The sequence below is a fragment of the Arachis duranensis genome, chromosome 2 (genome assembly GCF_000817695.3).
Source record: "Arachis duranensis cultivar V14167 chromosome 2, aradu.V14167.gnm2.J7QH, whole genome shotgun sequence".
Taxonomy (NCBI): domain Eukaryota; kingdom Viridiplantae; phylum Streptophyta; class Magnoliopsida; order Fabales; family Fabaceae; genus Arachis; species Arachis duranensis.
Window position 1 is genome coordinate 80,149,296 of NC_029773.3, and position 8,992 is coordinate 80,158,287.

Consider the following 8,992-nt stretch of genomic DNA (forward strand, 5'->3'; position numbering starts at 1 on the left):
TCTAGACTTGGTTTTCTAGTCTCTTGGGTCCTGAGATCCAGATTTCCCATTTACCATTCTCTGTTTACTGTTTCCATGCTCATTTACTTTTCTGTTTAAGATCCGGTTTGATCCAAGTCATTTTCTACTTCTCTGCTTGTTGCAATTTTACTTTTCCTTGTTTAATTTCTGCAAATCCAACTCCCAATTCCCTTTACAATTCAAGCCATTTACATTTCCAGCACTTTAAGATTTTGCAATTTACATTTCTTGCAATCTAAGTTTCTGCCATTTAATTCTTGTTATTTAAGATTCAGCAATTTATTTCCTGTTCTCTTTACTTTCAATGCAATTTAAATTCTGCAAATGACCAATCAATCAACCAAATCTTGATTCGCTTGACTAAATCAACCACTAAACTAAAATTGCTCAATCCTTCAATCCCTGTGGGATCGACCTCACTCCCGTGAGTTTTTATTACTTGATGCGACCCGGTGCACTTGCCGGTTAGATTTGTGTGTTTTGGGAGAAATTCATTTTTCCACCAAAATATCTCATCAGGTATGCTATCTAGTACAACCAGTTTTTTCCCAGATACATCGAACGCATACACCCACCAGTGACGGCTGATACATACAGAAAAAAACCACTGCAACATTATGCAACTGTAATTAGGCATTTTAAGTGGATTTACAATGGAAAACACTTGCCCGTTGTCCGGGTGGAAATAAAGATATGAACTTCTCATTTGACAAACAGACTTACCCATTTTCTCTTTGAAGCTGTTACCTTATCAAAATACCTAGTATCAACACCAAAGTTTTCTCCCAAACCCGCACACACCGGATTTGGGCCGTCCTGAAGCTGCAATATATTATTTTCGACCAACAACATTTCCTATCCAAAGACGAATACGAGGTTGTTTAATAAGTTTAATCTACTTAAATTATTCATATAAAAGTCGTCTTACCAGTATCCCTGGACACACGCAGTAGAAGTCATGCATGAATCTTCTTGACCCTGAGTCATTGAATGCGCAACACATCCAGTGCACGACCTACTTAACAAGAATGTAAAGATTAATTATCCGCAAAACAGAATGCCTAAACAAATTTGATTACCAAGTTTTTGGATTACATACATTGTTATTGAGCCAAGCACGTGGCCTCAAGGTGTACAAGTCAGCCCTTCTCAGCACTAAGTGTGGTCTACCCTCGTACGACGCGACTTTTTGCTGACTAGCAAGGGATCTGTCCACAGCCCATTCTCTGATTCTTTGTTCGTCCCGCTCAGTGATTTTTCGTCCCTTTAGTAACAGATGAATGGGTCGAGGGGGGACGGCGTGGGTGTTTTGAAGATCTGCATCATCCCAAGTGAGAATGATGGGCGTGGTGGACTCGGTGTGGGGACTGAAGACCCTTTTGGAATAATTGTTTGTATCGGGTCGATGCTAATGGCTCTCAATGGGTAACGTCACTCGATTTCTTCCCATAGCCTTTCGGACTCCGAATCTCGCTGCGATAAGATGTCAGGGTGCCTGTTTCAAAATTAAGCATGTGGGGGCGGTCAACCTATATGAATTTCAAAGAGAAGAAGTGAAAAACAATGCACACTATTAAGGAAACAAAGTTATATACTATTCACTTGCATGTCAAAAAATTCACTAGAATATTCCTAAATTCCTGAATAGTCAATCATTGCATTTGACGGAGTTTTTGGTTCAGCATCATTCGTCTCAGTTGGTTTCTTTGATGTGTTCGGGAGGCTTGTTGCGATGTTCTCCCTTTCTGTCCCTTTTTACTGTTGTGATTTACTTTTATGGGCTTTGATGCAGATTCTCTTGCCAATGGGTTGGTTATCATCGTCATCCTCGTCGAAAGTAATTGCGTTATCTTTTTGGTTCTTTATTCTCTCTGTCTTTCTCGTTCTGCTTGTCTCCCCTTTTGCCAAACAAGATTTTGGTGTCCTCTTCAAATCATATTTATGACGTAGTCTCTTCGCAATAGGCTCATCGTCATCATCATCGCCATCACCCTCTCTGCGATCAGATCCCTAAATTTACAACACCAAGCTATTCAGTTTCAATAAGGACATGGTGCCTAGAATTCACACTATTAACGCAAATTAAAGGTATACAACTTCTCTTTAAGCAATATTAAGGAGGGTCTTAGCAGCCACTGTTAAGAAAAAAAATGGAACTTTCATTTTATTTTTATTTTACAAATCTAAATAACAGATTCATTATATAGCCATCTTTACTCACTTTTTTGCACCCATCAGGACTCATTGTGTGGTTCATGTCTTCTTTGTTAAGACCTGTGCCCATTGTGTGCTCTTCTGCAGCACCTTCGAGGACCACACCATCGTTCCCTCCGGGTACGCTAAAAGCCTGTTTAGGGTCATCAACTAGTCAAAAGACACACAAAACTAAAGCCACATCCAGCACAAACACATCCAAATAAGGTTACATGAAAAAACACAACCATAACCGACAAACCAAAGTCATTAATAATTCAACGCACAACCATAGATTCCAGGTCTTCAAAAGTGTACTTGCAGTTAATTACAAGAGAAAGAGAGCTTCGAAGAGTACCTCGAGTTGAATAGTTGCTGCCATGGCGCTAAGCTCCTTGGCATTCCATGCAAAAAGCCATGGCTGAGGTTCTTGACAATTATCGAGATCACCATGCTTTAGCTTCTGGAAGTACAACACCTGTGGATATTGCATACAAAACTTATTTATTTGGATGCAAGGGATGGACAGATTAACATGCATGCTGAATTTAAAATGTTACCAGCAAGGCAAACATGTAGCCCTTGCAAGACTTGTTATTTTTACGTTGGTACTTCCTAATTGCTTGTTCTAATGATTTGAAAATATGCAACGGCCAACGGAATCTCCCGGGATCAGATACATCAAGTATTGTATCGATGTGCCATGGTGAGATGACGTGTTACACAGTCGGACACAGAAATATCTTCAGCACGAGCAGGATGAAATGCCTCCTAAACTCTATCCTGTCATCTTCAGTATCCATAGCGCACTGGTTAACAAAGTCCCTTGGCTGTATAGTATTTAACTGGTGAAATCTTCTTCTTATCGACACATGGTCAGCATTACCAGCGTCGAACGGTGGGAAGTCATCAACTGCAGCATAAATGTGTATTAAACACGGTAAAACGACCAGCTGAATAGGAATAATAAAGGTAAAACCACAGAGACCGAAACCATTTTAACCAATAAAATGCTATTTAACAGATAAAGGTATTCTCACCACCGGGCAGAATTCGGAACAGACGTTCGAACAGCTCAGGCCCAATGCGGATGACTCCATCAGCTACTTTCAAGGTGCTTGTTTCAGTGTCGTAAGCCTTGGTCAATATCACCATTATCCCTTGTTTAACATTCCACTTTGGTACTAGCTTAAGAAAACCAAAACCGATTTCTTCTATCTCATCTAGCTTTTCTTGGACTTGATTAGTTTCCATATTGTGGAACAGATCTGCGATGTAGCACGGTTTTACCGTGTCTCTAGTAATTTCTGTCAACATTAACCAAGACCTTCAGAAACAAACCAATGCTAAAATAGAAAGAAACACAAGTTTCTAAATAATTTAATACCGGCTTTCTCATGTCTTGACGTCGATATCTTGCAACAGTTTGAAAATTCTGTCCAAGTTCCAACTTGTGTTTTCTTCCCCGAACTCAACTAAGTAAGCGATACACGAAAATGATGAAATATAGATAAGCACCAGATAATAAAACGATCATATATCGCATTGAAATATTTATAACAAAACCTCCAGCTTTTAAATTTGTTTTGTGTTACCTGGCCTTTCCCGAATTTAACTTTCATTCAATTTCATTTAGAAAACGAAATTAACAGAATAAAGATAACTAAAGAAGATCAAAAAGAAAAGTAAACTCAGGTGTGGGAAGTAAAAAATAAACATATACATAGCTTGAGAATGACGGTAGTGTGTCTTCAAATTTTTATCCTTTTACTGTTTTTATCTCAAATAAAGGATATAATTATTATTGCTCATTTATGCTATTGTTTATTTCTTTAGGCTAAGATTGAATTGATATTGAAAAATTGAGACAATATTTTAATAATTAGATATTAAAACTAAAATTTAAAAATATTAAATTTCTTTCTAAATGCATTGTTACCTATTACAATAGATACCTCTACCAATATACAAAGGCATGTGCACTGTGTACATAATACATACACGAATATATAAATATAACACTACTGCATGAACAAATCACATGTAACTAAATCTTAACTGATTGAATAGATCCAATTATGTGATTAATTACTACGCTTTCAAAAACTTGAGAAGCAGAAAATTGTAATACAAAAAAGTCAAGATCACAGCCAAGATCACAGGATTCTTTAGCTCTGGTGTGTTCGATTTAATGTGTGTGTGTGTAGTAAGACACATTTAAGACAAAAGTTCAAGTTACTTTGTAATTGTGAGGAGGAATGAGAAGACACATCTGAGGTAAGGTCCCCATAAATTAAGGTAATAATAATTCTCACAATGACAAACTAATTCATCAAAGATAGTACATACATAGTTAAATATAGCACAATCAAATGTATCATATTACATGGGAACTGCCACAAGGATCATCAACACCGATTTAAATTGTTATTATTAAATTTTAATTTAAATGTATCTTATTACATGGGAGCTGTCACAATACCATTAATCGGATACGCCAACATATATAATGAATTAAAAAAATCAGTCAATTATTAAAAAACAAAAACTAAGACTATTTCATGGTAGAAGAGAAATAAAAAGGCTGTGTACAGCAACAATATTATATAATATGGGACCACAAACATATGTTCCGAATTCTACTCCAGAGTCAAAATCCGTCCAACAAAAAAATACATCAGCGTAACTATCATGGCAACAACATTTTTTTCATATAGCTAGGCACAACATCGTAAACCATAGTAACACACATGGGAACCATATCAACAATAGGCCTATTAATCGATATATTTCTGTTTTTTTAAATGGAACATGCAACAGACACAACACCATTGTTGACTAAATCTCAATTCCAGTATAATGTTCACAAATGAACCCAATAACTAGAAATTAGCCAAAAACTTGAAGACCCACTTACCTGCTGTTGTTCCGCTGGTGTCGAAGGGAAGAGACACTACAAGTGGGGCTTGAACTCGAGACAGGGATCGACGCCGGGAACGCGATTCAGCTACAAACTAGTTACGAGGATAATTTCTCCACGAAGACGGAAGAGTCCAGCCGTAGTGTGTCTTGTGGCGGACCTACCGGAGGGTGTTGCGTTGAAGGTTTTCACGGTTGGATGCGTCTCCACCATGGCAACATGCAGCCACTCAGGGTGTGACTCTTGGCGGATGTGGGACCATACCTGTCAGTGGCGGCAACTGTTTTCCTGGCGGCGTTGACTCCGTTGACGAATGCGACCGGAGAAGAACGGCTGTCCGGCGTGCTACGCGGCACTGCCAGAGGAGATGGGGAGTGGGGGTGTGTCTCAGCAGTAAGAACAAGTGGAAAGAGGGTAAATTAGGGTTACAGGGATAAACATGTGGTATTAGGATTAACTGGATTAATTTGGGGTGTGCTTTTCTGGATAATTGGGCTTTCTAAAACAGTCCACTAACCTTTAGCAGATTTTGGCAAATTTCTTCTTGGTAACATAGCACGGTTGATAAACATATGAATCTGTAGTGTTTATCATTTAACGTGTGTGTGGTCGAAAGAATTATAAATAATTCCTAAAAATTTTAAGACGAAAATATTATATCCTCATACTTGGTTCAAAATTTAAAAAATTATTTTTAAATAAGTTTGATTTCAAAAAATTAAAATACCATCATTTCAATTTTCATCTTCTCTCTGAATATATTTGATTCCCATTAAAATAAAATTTAAATAACAAAATAATACTTGAACTACACACATATCCATAATGTGATTATTATAATTGATGCCACAAGATGCTATGGTTTAGTAGGAAAGCGTAGGAATTAGTTCAGTTTAAGCTTTAAACTTAAACCAGCACACAAATACCTGCATCTATCTGCTGCCCTAACAGAATCAGTATTTTGATATTAAGTAGGAACATTTATTTTGTCTAGACTGAAACTCTGAACTAAAAATCGATCTGTTCATTTTATATTAATTTTAGAAAAGAGAAAATATCATCGGATTACAAGCCATGACCATCCTTTCTTTTCTTTTTATTTGATAAATAAATTTGATATCCAAGCTTTCTATTCATAAACATGTAGGGAAGGCTGCAGTCGATGGTGGCTACACTGTTATTGCAGACACAATATAATCTGATGATCCTATAATCTAGTGATCATGAACGTCTTCGGTTAAATTGAATTTGTGTGGATTTTTGTCTCCAATTAAATTTTGAAGGATTAAAATGAAAAGTAGAATGCATTGACCTTTTTGTTATAATATTTGTAGATTCAATAACATTGTGAATCTTTATTTTTGTTATATATTCATGTCTTTGAATTCTTAAGATTCTTAAGTTTTTTTTTCTCCATGTAAACGGAATTTTTTTCTTTCTTTGTTCTTTGCATATATTTAGAGCATTGACTATAAAGTCATTAATGTACATTTAGATTGTGATTATAAATTTGATGTATTTATGAATTTTTTTTTATTTTTATATTTTTAAATAGACATTGTGAATATTATTTGTATTTATTTAAAAATTAATCTATGTTTGATTTTTTTATATTTTGTTAAAATATAATTATTTATAAAAATTAAATTTTAATAGTGGTATACGTAAAATTAGTAAAAATCTATAATTAGGAAATCAACAATAACAATGACTGATTTAACTATCGATTTTAGATTTTTAAATCAGACATCAGTGACCGATTTAACGTCCGAGTTCATCAGCGATCGAAAAATTGCTTACTATTTAGCGACTAATTTAGTGGCCAAAAAATTAGTTGCCATTTAGCGATCAGTATCATTTGGTACTAATTTGGTACCATTAATTGAAAATCGGTCGCTAACTATTAGAGACTGAAATTGATCGCTATTTTCTAATCGGCGACTAAGATTTTAGCGACTACCAAAATCAGTCGTTTTTCCAGTAATTTCTTGTAATGATATACACATATCTTATTATACTATAAAAAAATATTTTTTGTCAGTAAATTCTTGATATCTTGTTTGTAAACAAGATTTGGTCAATTAAAAATAATTTACTTATTTTATTTATATTATAAAGTATTTTAATGTTTAGATATTTTATATAAAAATATCTTTTTATTTATTATGTTTGGTATAATAATATAAAAATATAGATTAAATGCATATAGGATACGTGTATTAATAATTATATATATAATCGAGCTAACACAAGAGCTAATGAGTTGAGCTGATCCAAACACAAGCTTGACTCATTTAATTTATGATCTCAATTCCAAGTTCAAACTCGACTCACCAGCTCACGAGTTCAACTTATTGAGTTATTAATGAGTCGAACTCGGTTCAATGACTGATTGGGTTCTTATAATTTTAGTATTTTCTAAACCGAAAAAAAGAGAATATGACTCAAAATGGCAAAAAAGAATAAATAAAAGATGAGTTCACTAACTCAGTTAATTCTTTTAAGGTTTAATTACGCTGTTGGTCCCTATAGTTTTGCGGAATTTTCAATTAGGTCCCTATACTTTTTTTCTTTTAATTGAGTCCTTGCACCAAATTTTTTTTTTAATTGGGTCCCTACACTTTTTTTTCTTTTATTTAGGTCCCTATACCAATTCTTTATTTTTTTTAGTTGGGTCCCTATAAAATTAAGCCTGATGGTTTCAGTGGCTAAGAGAAGGGGGGGTTGAATCTTAGCCCCTTTTTCAAAAGCTAACACTTGCTGATTCTTGAAAGAGACTTTTCTGTTTTTGCTCGTCACTTGACACGAGCAACTTTGTTTTGTCTCGTCCCTTGCCACGAGACTTTTTGTTTTGTCTCGTCACTTGGCACGAGAAAATTCTGTCTTTTGCTCGTGTGTGATAGAAAACAGAAATGGAGTAGAAAGAGAAGAAGATTGCACCCAGATATATCCTGGTTCGGCTGCTAAGTGCAGTGCAGCCTACATCCAGTCTCCATCACAAACATGATGGAATTTCACTATAATCAATCTGATTACAACTTTGTAAAGTGCTAACCCAACTTACAAGGGGATTCCCACAGAATCATGATACACAACAAAGATGTACAAAGGAACTCTAAGACATCTATGGCTTTTTTCTTTTAATTTTGCACTCTCTGCCTTTTTCCGCTCTATGGCTTTTTCATTACAAACCTCACTTGTTTGCCTTTTACCATGAGACTCAAGACATGACAAAATTAAACAGAAAATTACAAAACAGAATACATTGAAGGAGAAGAGAAATCTGTTAGCTCAGGTAGCTCTGAGAACTCTGTGCCTTGCACTCTCAAATTTTCTCCTTGCTTCAAACAGTGGTTGTCCACCCTTATTATAGAAGAGAGGAGCCTCCACATATTGAAGCCAAAAACCGAACCAACATCTTCCTCCTTCAACTAAACCGGTTCGGCCACACAGAGAGAGAAGAGATAACCATGCATTAACCAACATGCAATTACCTCTAGTTCTTTCTTGATCATCAACCTTCATCAATCCGGGCTCTCCATCCTTGGCTTCCTCTCCAAGATGGATTTCTGGCCCTTGATGCCTCGTGATGATGATGACTTCATCTGCTTCAAACTCTGCCTCCAACCATCACTTCGCCACTCTAGCTACTCCCTGTGGTGGTTGGTCAGATTCGAAGACAAGCCATGCTTCAAGAATCTCCCTTAGCTGGCCGAATCTTCTTCTTCCATTTTTGAGCATGAAAGGCTCAAGATAGCTTCACCAAATCTAACCACATTTGGTAAGTATCTTAGCCACAGCTCATCTTTCTTTTGGTATGTTTTCTTGCCATCATTAGCTTGATGGTCTTGATGCATG